Source organism: Chiloscyllium punctatum, chromosome 33 (assembly GCF_047496795.1).
Source record: "Chiloscyllium punctatum isolate Juve2018m chromosome 33, sChiPun1.3, whole genome shotgun sequence".
In the NCBI taxonomy this organism is placed as follows: domain Eukaryota; kingdom Metazoa; phylum Chordata; class Chondrichthyes; order Orectolobiformes; family Hemiscylliidae; genus Chiloscyllium; species Chiloscyllium punctatum.
This window is the reverse complement of record NC_092771.1, coordinates 8247714-8260268: the sequence shown is the minus strand read 5'-3', so window position 1 is coordinate 8260268 and position 12555 is coordinate 8247714. Positions and strand designations below refer to the sequence as shown.

At 42.9% G+C, this 12555-nt stretch overlaps 1 protein-coding gene across 13 annotated transcripts in view; it reads right to left on the bottom strand.

The window, feature by feature from the left end:
• Window positions 1-12555, bottom strand: part of LOC140458399 (leucine-rich repeat and immunoglobulin-like domain-containing nogo receptor-interacting protein 1) — a 548017-nt gene that overhangs the window by 127249 nt on the left and 408213 nt on the right. The window contains exon 1 of one of the 13 annotated variants that reach the window (XM_072552894.1): window positions 2482-2604. The exons of the other annotated variants lie outside the window; for them this stretch is intronic. The gene's annotated coding sequence lies outside the window, so the exon portion shown is untranslated. Of the gene's footprint in view, window positions 1-2481; window positions 2605-12555 lie in introns of those variants that run through there. 13 annotated transcript variants of the gene reach the window in all.

Below are 12555 nucleotides of genomic sequence, written 5' to 3'. Positions count from 1 at the left end.
GGGCCTGTACTGCGTTGTAATGTTCTATGTTCTATGTTAAGAAGGCTTTTAGCACAGTTGCCTTCATTGCTCGGAACTTTCAGTCCAGGAGTTGGGATGTCATGTTGAGGTTGTACCAGACAATTCTGAGGCCTCTTCTGGAGCACTGTGTCCAGTTCTGGTCTCCCTGTTACAGGAAGGACATTATTAAGCTGGAGAGAGTTCAGAAAAGATTTATCAAGATGTGCTGGGAATACAGGGTTTTGGATGCAGAGTGTAGGAGGTTGAGGGGTGACCTTATAGAGGTTTATAAAATCACGATGGGTATAGATAAAGTGAATGGCAGGTGTCTTTTCCCTGGGGTGAATGATTTCAAGACTAGGGGGCAGATTTTCACGGTGAGAGGAGAAAGATTTTAGAAAGACGTGATGGGGAACCTTTTCACACAGAGAGTGGTTCATGTGTGGAATGAGCTGCCAGAGGAAGTGTTAGAGGCGGATATAATTGCAAAATTTAAAAGACATTTATACAGGTAGATGAATAGGAAAGGGTTAGATGGGCTAAACACTGGCAAGTGGGACTAGCTCAGTTTAGGAAACTTGGTTGGCATGGACTAGTTGGGCTGAAGGGCCTGTTTCTGTGCTGTAAGAACCTGTGACTCTCTGGGAGTCTATTCGATGTTGGAAGATGATCAGCAAAGTAAGAAATATTTCCAGGACCACTTCCTTGAAAGCACTGGGATGTAGATTATCGGGCTGTGGTGACTTGTCAGTTTTTAACCCCATTCATTTCCCTAGCACTAACACTGATTACCTTCAATCCCATCCCATCATTTGATCCTTGGTTCCTTCACATTTCTGGTAGGTTATTTGTACAGATAGTTAGGAACGGGAAGAAAATGACCCATCTGATACTATTGGACCAGAACAGGAGCAGAATTCAGACATTGTCATTTCACTGACATACTAGGATGGTTTCGCAAGTTGAAAATCTACTAATACACATTTTCAGCTGCTCAAGACTATGTTGCCTTTGGAGCCATGAGATTATTACCTTTTTGAGATTGGGGACTGCGTGAGTCTTTGAGTTAAGGAAAACAGCCTGTTAGATCCTGGAGGGCTTGTACTGACAGATTTGCACATCCTCAGAGGGTCAACATTGAGAGAGCACCAGAAAGATGGGTGGAGGTATCATTGGTTGTTCTTTCAGTATTAACAACGGTAATACAGTGCTATCCCCAGAACCATGATTAATCTTCAATTTCAGAGCTCATTGGGTGGATCTAGATTTTTTCTTACATTAGAGTTTTTTCTTTAGAACCTCTAAGTTTTTAGTCTTATCACTCTTGGAGAATATGTGGCCATATCTACACTGCACTGCATAACTGGACCAATCCAAAGGTTGTTTTTAGGCAGCTTTTCCTTAACTCAAAGACTCCAAGTACTCTGTTTCTCTCAAATTATTGACTGCTCTGAAATTAATATTGTATTGTATAGCTAAAGTGTACACTACGCAATCCTACTTATCTTCAAGTTACAGAGAAAAAAACCCCTCCTGGTACTTTTCAGTGAGACAGCAGTGTCTAATATCTGCTTTCTAATTTATAGTCCAAACATTAAAACAATAGATGTTCCCTTACACATTTACACCCTTAAGGAAATGAAATGCTACTGTTGAAGTGGCCCGGTGGCTCAGTGGTTGGCACTGCTGCTTCCTAGTGCCAAGGACCCAGGCTCAATTCCTGCCTCAGACAACTGTCAGTGTGGAGTTTGCACATTCTACTGGTGTCTGTGTGGGTTTTCTCCTGAGTTTCCTCCCACAATTCCAAGCTGTGCAGGTCAGGTGAATTGGCCATGTTAAATTGCCCATACTGTTAGGTGCATTAGTCAGAGGGAAATATAGGGTAGGGAATAGATCTGGGTGGGTTACTCTTTGGAGGGTCAGTGAGGACATGTTGGGCCAGTTTCCACACTGTAGGGTACCTAGATCTAAATACACTTCAGGACTGGGTAAACATGACATATGTGCAAACAAAATGCAAGAAAACTACACTCATTCACTCTCACCCATTCTTCATGCAGGACATAGATTTGTTATATTTCCTTCTAAACCCTTAAACTATCTCAACATAATCCCATTCTGGATTAATATTATATTATCTGTTGTATTGTCATTTTCAACAATGTGAACAATTTCAATGTTAAATGGTTCAATCTGTAAGCTCCATTGAAACCATTTCAAATTTTAAATTGTTCAACAAAAGCAATGGGGTTATGATCAGTGTAACCAGGACTGACACTGAGTTCAAGATATTGCAGTTACCAGTAAGAATCCCAGTCTCCTTTTTCTGATATTGGTTTAGTTTCTGAGAGAAATCCCTCACTGTGTTTCCCTATTCCTGATCCATTATCCTGTAACAAGATCACACCCACCTTCAGGTCACTGGTATCAACTGCCATTTTAAAAGGTTTGTAAAAATCGGAGATTTTTTGTAAGGATTACCTTCAGCTTTTGCTGACTAGACCACACAGTTGTGTACCACAAGTCTGTGCAGATTTCCTTGAATTTCAGAAGTAATTCCTGGATCTTCCCATTTTTCCTCCTCCACGTACAAGATTACAACAATAAAAACTGAAAGAACAGCAGCCTCTGTAAATCAGAAACACAATCAGAAATTGCTGGAAAAGCTCAGCAGGTCTGGTAGCACCTGTGAAGCAAAATCAGAGTTAACGTTTCGGGTCCAGTGACCGTTCCTTAGTTCTGAACAGGCCCTTTGGCCCTCCAGGCCTGTGCTGATCATCATGCCCTAACTAAACTAAAAAACAAACATCCTGCTGTTACTCGGTCTGTATTCCTGTATTCCCTCCTTCTTCATATAACCATCCAGATGCTTCTTAAATGTCACCAATGTGCCTGCTTCTACCCCCTCTTCTAGCAGTATGATCCAAGCTCCTGTCACTCTCTGCGTGAAAAACATCTCAACATCTCCCTTAAACTTGTCTCCTCTCTCATTTAATCTGTGCCCCCTTGTAATTGAAACTTCAATCCTGGGAAACTTCAACCCTCTGACTATCTACCCTTTCTATGCCTCTCATAATTTTATAGACTTCTATCAGGTCTCCTCTCAGCTGCCTTATTTCCAGTGAAAACAATCCTACTCTTTTTATCCTTTCCTCATAGCCAGTGCCCTTGAGACCAGGCAACATCCTGGTGAATCTTCTCTGCACTCTCTACAAAGCTTCCACATCTTTCTGGTAGTGAGACAACTGGAACTGCACACAGTACGCCAAGTACAGCCTAACAAGGGTTTTATATAGCTGCAACATGGTGTGACAATCCTTGTACCCCATGCTCCTGACAATGAAGGCAGGTATGCCCCATGCCTTCTTAATCACCTGGGTGACCTGTGTTGCCACTTTTCGAGAACTGTGAACCTCCACACCCAGATCCGCCTGTATGTTAATGTTCCTCAAGGTTCTGCCATTTATAGTATAATTCACACCTCAGTGAGCCTGTGCCATCATGCCGCCCACATCAAATGCTCGCATCCAAATCATTTATGTAAATGACAAAAAGTAGAGGGCCCAGCACCGATCCCTGTGGCACTCCACTGGTCACAGGCCTCCAGTCTGAAAAACAACCCTCCACCACCACCCTCTGTCTTCTACCTTTGAGCCAGTTCTGTATCCAAATGGTTGGTTCTCCCTGTATTCCGTGAGATCTAACCTTGAGATCTAATTCAGTGAGCCTCCAAAATACATCAACTAGCATTTGTCTAGATTAAACTCCATCTGCCAATTCACCAATTTATCTATATCCTGTTGCATCGTTTCACAATTGTATACACTGTCAGTAACTCCACCAATGTTTGTATTATCTGCAAACCTAATAATCAGATCAGTCACATTTTCCTCCTGATCATTTATATACTCAGACTGATCCCTGTGGATCATCGCTAGTTACCGGTCTCCATTCTGAAAAACAGAGGGAATCCTGAGGGACAGGATGGACATGTATTTGGAAATGCAAGGACTGATTCAGGATAGTCAACATGGCTTTGTGTGTGGGAAATCATGTCTCACAAACTTGATTGAGTTTTTTGATGAAGTAACAAAGAGGATTGATGAGGGCAGAGCAGTAGATGTGATCTATATGGACTTCAGTAAGGCGTTCGACAAGGTTCCCCATGGGAGACTGATTAGCAAGGTTAGATCTCACAGAATACAGGGAGAACTAGCCATTTGGATACAGAACTGGTTCAAAGGTAGAAGACAGAGGGTGGTGGTGGAGGTTGTTTTTCAGACTGGAGGCCTGTGACCAGTGGAGTGCCACAGGGATCGGTGCTGGGCCCTCTACTTTTTGTCATTTACATAAATGATTTGGATGCGAGCATTTGATGTGGGCAGCATGGTGGCATAGTGGTTAGCACTGCTGCGTCACAGTGCCAGAGACCCAGGTTCAATTCCTGCCTCAGGCAACTGTGTGGTGTTTGCACATTCTCCCCGTGTCTGCGTGCGTTTCCTCCGGGTGCTCCGGTTTCCTCCCACAATCCAAAGATGTGCAGGTCAGGTGAATTGGCCATGTTAAATTGCCCGTAATGTTAGGTAAAAAGGGGCACATGTAGGGGTATGGGTGGATTGCGCTTCAGCGGGTCGGTGTGGACATGTTGGGCCGAAGGGCCTGTTTCCACACTGTAAGTAATCTAATCTAATCTAATCATAAGAGGTATAGTTAGTCAGTTTTGAGATGACACCAAAATTGGAGGTGTAGTGGACAGTGAAGAGGGTTACCTCAGATTACAACAGGACCTGGACCAGATGGGCCAATGGGCTGAAAAGTGGCAGATGGAATTTAATTCAGATAAATGCGAGGTGCTGCATTTTGGGAAAGCAAATCTTAGCAGGACTTATACACTTAATGGTAAGGTCCTAGGGAGTGTTGCTGAACAAAGAGACCTTGGAGTGCAGGTTCATAGCTCCTTGAAAGTGCAGTCACAGGTAGATAGGACAGTGAAGAAGGCGTTTGGTATGCTTTCCTTTATTGGTCAGAGTATTGAGTACAGAAGTTGGGAGGTCATCTTGCGGCTGTACGGGACATTGGTTAGGCCACTGTTGGAATATTGTGTGCAATTCTGGTCTCCTTCCTATCGGAAAGATGTTGTGAAACTTGAAAGGGTTCAGAAAAGATTTACAAGGATGTTGCCAGGGTTGGAGGATCTGAGCTACAGGGAGAGGCTGGACAGGCTGGGGCTGTTTTCCCTCGTGCATTGGAGGCTGAGGGGTGACCTTATAGAGGTTTACAAAATTATGAGGGGCATGGATAGGATAAATAGGTAAAGTCTTTTCCCTGGGGTCGGTGAGTCTAGAACTAGAGGGCATAGGTTTAGGGTGAGAGGAGAAAGATATAAAAGAGACGTAAGGGGCAACTTTTTCACGCAGAGGGTGGTACGTGTATGGAATGAGCTGCCAGAGGATGTGGTGGAGGCTGGTACAATTGCAACATTTAAGAGGCATTTGGATGGGTATATGAATAGGAAGGGTTTGGAAGGATATTGGCCAGGTGCTGGCAGGTGGGACTAGATTGGGTTGGGATATTTGGTCGGCATGGACAGGTTGGACCGAAGGGTCTGTTTCCATGTTGTACATCTCTATGACACCCTTCCACCGCTACCTTCTGTCGTCTATGACCAAGCCAGTTTTGTATCCATGTGATTTTAGTTTTTGTACCAATCTGCCATGTGGAACTTTATTAAATGCCTTACTGAAGTTCATATAAACTACATTTGCAGCCCTTCCCTCAATTATCTTTGTCACCTCTTCAAAACATTCAATCAGGTTGGTGAGACATGACATTCCGTGTATAAAACCAAGCTGTCCATCACTAACTGGTCCATTTTCTTCCAAATGTGCATATATCTTATCCCTCAGTATCTTCTCCAAGCCCTTCCCCACCACAGACATCAGATTCACTGGCCTATAATCTCCTGGATTATCCCTACCTTGTTTCTTATACAAGGGAACAGCATCGGCTAATCTCCATCGTCTGGAACCTCACCTGTGGTCAAAGAGGATGTGAAGACATCTGCTAATACCCCAGCTATTTCTTCCCTTGCCTCTCACAGTAACCAGAGATAGATCCCATCTGGCCCTGGGGACTTGTCAAGCTTAATGCAATCTAGAATACCCAAACTTCCTCCTTCAATATATTGGCATTCTCCAGAGTATTCACACAATCATCCCTGACCTCAATATCAGTCCTGCCTTTCTCCTTGGTTAATAATGATACAAAATATCTGCTGAGGTATTCTAGAAATTTATGTTTTTGTTACAAGAATACAGTGTCTGACTGTCCCAGTTTTTCACAATTGGTGAGTTCGATTGTCGAATTCTCTCTTTGAGAACTCTCCTGCTCTCCTTTCACCTTACTCTTACTGTCTCTTTCACCCTCCACTATTCTTCACACATTTGCTCCTTCCTCTCTTCCACTCTCTGATGATATCACTTTAATTTTTTTTTATATATAACATAACCTATTCTTCTTTTTGCAATCTAGGTTATCTACCAGATAGTTCCTATCTCAGTTCCTATAGGTTCTGGTTTTGTTCAGTTCAGTTCAGTTCCACACTATCTTGTGTGACCATTGAACTTCACTTGCAGAGTTTCACATTGCCAAGCTAATAACACAAAGATTTTGTCTCCTGTTTGCATTCTTCCCATTGCAGTATTGCTTGGCTGCTTATTCTTTCATCCTTGCCTGTGTCACATTGCATGCTCCTGACAGTCCTTCTGGAAATATAGCTACATGAAAGAATATTGAGACATAGGGTGTAGGTTTGATCGCTGAGCTGTAGTTTTGATATCCAGGCGTTTCATTACCTGACTAGGTAACATCATCAGTGGCGACCTCCAAGTGAAGTGACGCTGTTGTCTCCTGCTTTCTATTTATATGTTTGTCCTGGATGGTGTTCCTGGGGTTTGTGGTGATGTCATTTCCTGTTTGTTTTCTGAGGGGGGTTGATTGATGGTGTCTAGATCTATGTGTTTGTTTATGGCGTTGTGGTTGGGAACCCTAACCACCTTGCCATACATCAACAAAGTTTCAGAAATGACAGCCAGACTACTAAGACCCCTCGGAATCCTAGTAGCACACAAACCCACCAACACTCTCAAACAAAAACTAACAAACTTAAAAGACTCAGTACAACCCATGGACAAAACCAACGTCATCTATAAAATTCCATGCAAGGACTGCCACAAACACTACGTAGGATAAACAGGAAGAAAGTTAGCCACCAGGATACACGAACACCAGCTAGCCACAAAAAAAAAGACACGACCCTCTCTCCCTCGTAGCCCTACACACGGATGAAAAAACCCACCATTTCGACTGGGACAACACATCTATCCTGGGACAGGCTAAGCAAAGACATGCCAGAGAATTCCTAGAGGCCTGGCACTCCAACCACAACGCCATAAACAAACACATAGATCTAGATGCCATCTATCAACCCCTCAGAAAACAAACAGGAAATGACATCACCACAAACCCCAGGAACCCCAACCAGGAGAAAGATATAAATAGAAAGCAGGAGACAACAGCTTTGCTTCACTTGGAGGTCGCCACTGATGATGTTACCTCGCCAGGTAATGAAACGTCTGGATATCAAACCTACAGCTCAGTGAGCAAACCTACACCTTAAACCTCAACCTGAGCTACAAACCTTCACAAACCTTGCAATATTGAGACATCCTCTGGTTGCCTTAAAAACCTTTCCTTCATGAGTTTTAATAAATCTCTTATCTCATGGCCACAGATTAATTTACATGGACCAGATCCCATAGATTCATTTAGAGAAATCTCTGGCAGAAAGTAGCAAAATGTCTAATCCTTTGTCCCAGTCCTTTGGGTATTCATGACAGTCTGCCTTCATGGTTTTTGAGTGATACACCTCCCAAGGTCCCTGGGTTTGGTGATGATTTGCAGTTGACTTTAGTTGTTTTTTACTCAAACTGCTGCTGATGAGTTGAAAAATGTTAAGACACAAAGTTAGAACCTTGATGTGAGAATGTTTCATTTGATAGTTCATAACGAGTAAAAAACAGACTTAATTGTCCATCACTACCTTCACTGTAATTGTCCTTAAAGGAATATTTCTGGAATATCCATAATATTGAGGATAAACTCATGTCTGCCTTTGTTTTCGGTAAGTCCAATGCAACGCTCTAACATTTGGTGATATGGTGGCTCAGTGGTACCTCAGAGCACCAGAGACCCGGGTTCAATTCCACCCAAAGGCAACAGACTGAGTGGAGTTTGCATGTTCTTCCAGTGTCTGCGTAGGTTTCCTCCGGGTGCTTTGGTTCCTTCGCACAGTCCAAAGATGTGCAGGTTAGATGGATTGGCCATGGGATATGGAGGGTCACAGGGATAGTAGGCTAGAGGGAGTGGGTCTGGATGGGATGCTGTTTGGAGGGTAGATTCAACAGGCTGAATGGTCTGCTTCCACACTGTAGTGATTCTATGCATGTTTCTCCAAATGCTAGTCTGGGTATTAAAGATTAGTTACATGTTAAAGTTTTCCCACTACATGTTTTACAGATTGTACCACATCCTTATGAAGTCTTGCCTTAGTAAAACACCTGTTTGTTGATGCCTCCATTTTCCATATGTCCTTCTATGGGATTGTAATGTGTTGCTCGTAAATCTCTTTATAATATCTTGGCAGTCCCACTATCTGATCAACAACTGTCCATTCTTCCTTCAGAGTTTGTCAGAATTTCTGCACTTTCTGACTGGAACTCTGTATCTAATGTAAAACACTCCAGAACTCCTTTACTCTCTGCTTCAGTGTGTGTTCATTCATTTAACTGTTTTCCTGGTCCCTGGGCCTCATATAACAAACACACACCAACCACCTGTGAATCATCCTTATTCTTAAAAATAACTTCAACCAACCTAACATCTGCTTGGTAAATTATGTGACCTCTGGACGGATTTTGTTAATTGATTACACACAACAGGAAGCTACCTGGAACTTGTTCCTGTAAGCATTCCAGTTCTTTAACCTCATATGGACCTTCTGTGATTATAGGTGAAGCTGTCATTTTCACTTTAGGCAAATCAGTACTGAGGTGTAAATCAGCTCTGTCCACAGATAATTTCTGAACAACTCGTATTGCACTGTCCCAGACAAAAAGACAATCCAACTACTTTATACAGAGAATACACTCTCCACTTGGCGCATTGATAATATCTTGGCTTTTACTGCTCTCTCTGGAGGGAAAACCATGTCTTTCACCACCAAAAGAGTACCTCCTGTGTCCCTTCATACAGTTACAGGGTTAGCCATAACATTTACAGTAAAAGAACTTACCTTTCCTTTTGACAAACTTCCTTTATAGCTCTTGTTAACCTTATTCACTGCTCCTACACTCACAGCAGTGTTTAATCTGCTATCCATTCCAAAAGATGAAAGATTTAACAATCCAGGTTGGTTCGATATATCATTTCAGTTTCATGACACTGTAATCTTCCGCTATAAATTCTTGTCTTATGATCTTATACTCCACGATCACCCGATGAAGGAGCAGCGCTTCAAAAGCTAGTGCTTCCAAATAAACCTGTTGGACTATAACCTGGTGTCGTGTGATATTTAGCAGTGTTTAACTTTGGTCTCCTGGTTGTAGTTAAAGCTACAGTTCGACCCATGGTATTTTCCTCCTGAGTTCCAGCAATTTTCAATGGATTTTCTAACAAATATCTGACAATAAATAAATGTTATTGGATTCACTCTAGACTTCTCTCACAGTTACAGCGTTCTGAATGAAGGTGGCCCACGTTATTACAATGGAAACATGTGGATCTTCGATTTCACCTCCACCCTCCTTTCTGATCTTCAAGGGAGAGGATCTTTGGGCATTCCCAGCTGTTCTCTCTTCATGTATCTTCCTTTCACTTTCCCACCTTCTATCCTTTTTGAGTTAATGGGGGCAACAGATGAAGTTCTGTTTCTAGGGGCTGCCTGCTGAGCAGCTGGTACCTGAAACAAAACCAGAGACTGTTGGAAAAGCTCAGTAAGTCTGGCATCACCCGAGGAGAGAAATCTCAGTTCTGAGGAAGGGTCACTTGACCCAAAATGTTAACTCTGATTTCTCTCCACAGATGCTGCCAGACCTGCTGAGCTTTTCCAGCAATTTCTGTTTTTGTTTCTCATTTACAATATCTGCGGGTTTTTCGGTTTTTATGGAGCGGTTGCTACCTTCTGGTCTTCAGCAAGGGTTACCAATGTTGGCCAAGATAAGGATTTCCCTGAAAACTTTGTCCTTGCTATTTACCCCTCATGCCTGGATCAAACTTCCTGCACCCAACCTTTCGAATCCAGGCTAATCCATAAAAACCTCCTCCACATGTGATGCACAGATTTCATTTACTCTACCTGTCAGCATGCCCTACATAGGCCAAGTCCAGTTTAGTTCCGGCCACTTCATTTGTTTCACTATTTCTCCCCCAAATAAAAATGACTCCACACATTCTTCTCTAACTCTGGTAAGGCCAATTCAAACTCCAACTTTCCCTGACTGGATTTCTGATTTTGACTAGGATTCATGTTCCTTTTTATTTCAGGCTGCCTTAACTGTATTTCACAGAATCACAGCCTTTGCTATGGTGCAGAACGGAGGCCATTCAGCCCATCCTGACTACACTGGCATTCCAACAAACATTATTTGGTTACACTCATCATCCCTTACCTCTACCCCTGCACGTTGGCTAATTACTTCAATAGTAACAATGTCCTCCCAAATGAGTCAATTTAACCTGATTCTGCCAATGCTCCAGGCAGTATGTTCCAGATTTTTGATTGATTTCTACTTCAACTTGTGCCCATTCCTCAAACTGGACTGGTTTGATGATTCCTTAGCTTTCCAGCCTTCTGATTTCTACCTCAACTTTTGCCCATGAGGCAAACAGCACTTGGCAGGCCTTGCAAAGTCATGGAATTGCTTCCTGGTCAATATGCAAGGTGGCCTTGGCTCATTCAATAGTCCGTAGACCTTCTTGAAAATCTTCCAGGTATTTAATTGGAACTTCACTCATGCAGCCATATTCTAGTTTAAAATGTTGAGCTAGTCTAAGTGAATCTTTCTCAACCATCTTTGCCCCATCAAGCTTCTTACTACACTCAGTGGTAACTGAACCAACTGCTTCTCATAAGAGACTGATACTGAAGATGTACCCTTAATCTATAAAGGTTCCCTGGTGTAGGTTGTCAGTCTAGCCAAGGTCTTGCTCAAAATTAAGAGTTGGAGTCCAGAGCAAATTTTGTTACAGACTGATTCTGCAAACACTGAAACTGTTGCACTGGCATCGACCTCTATCTGAACCAGGTGACCATTTAACCAGATCTTGGTTCTGAATTGGATGTTGCTAAGCAATTTAACAGTTCCAACCCAGATGTAGGTGGGCTTTCCAGAATGTGCCTTCTCCTTGATACTGACCTATGAGTTCTCTTACTCAGTTTAGGTCGAGTGGGACTCTTCTGTTGTAGTGAGTCGACCCAACAGCAGCAAATAGGTAAAAACAATGACTGCAGATGCTGGACACCAGAGTCTAGATTAGAGTGGTGCTGGAAAAGCACAGCAGTTCAGGCAGCATCCGAGGAGCAGCAATTACAACGGTTTGCCAGCCTGGATCCTGAAGACACCATTAATCATTTGGCTGAGGCTTGGCTTTGTTTTGGGGTTTTGCTGTGGACTGACCTCGAGTCCCTTTGTTCAAGATATATCCTGAGTGAGGCTGTGCAATTTCCTTCACTCAGCTGGTGTTCCCCAAGCTCCACTGGACGGCGAGGGTGTCCATTTCCATCGAAATACACTGCAACTCATATGGCCCACTTGCCGCATGTTCCAATGATAAACCAGTTGTAGTGCTTGCTTGAAGTCCAGTTGGTCTTCAGCTAGTGGGCACTTTTGCATGCTTACCTCATTAATCCCACATCTCACTAAGGGTTAAACCAAAGTCACATGCCTCTGCCAGTCATCATAACCTAGTCAAAAATTTGATAAAGATTCCCTTGGTTCTCAAATTGCCGAGTAAGAATGATAGCATTTCGGAATTAGAAGAGACTTCGGATCGTAATATTCATTAATGATATCTATCAACTCTTAGAAGGTTTTAGTATCTGGTATCTCAGGAAATGTTAGGCTCCTAATCACCGACAAAGTTGTGGATCCACAGGCTGCCAGGAGAATTATTCATTGCTTTTCATCTGCCCCAATGTTATTTGCCTGAAAAAACGAATATGTTCTTTCCACACACTGTGCCCAGTCTTCAACATCTTGATTGAAAAGGTTATGCTTCCTAAATAACGACATGATGTCAGAAATACTTATCCCGACTCAAAAGTAACAGTTATGGCTGAATTTCTTCAGGAGTGTGCTTTTTTTCTCATCATCACTGAAATAACTCCCGAGAGGCCGGTCACTGAGTCCCCCTTTATTCACACGGGGAGAGTCCTCGACACTGATCCAGCTCCCTCAGAGCCAGCTCTCAGAGTGAACAGAACACTCCTGATTGGAC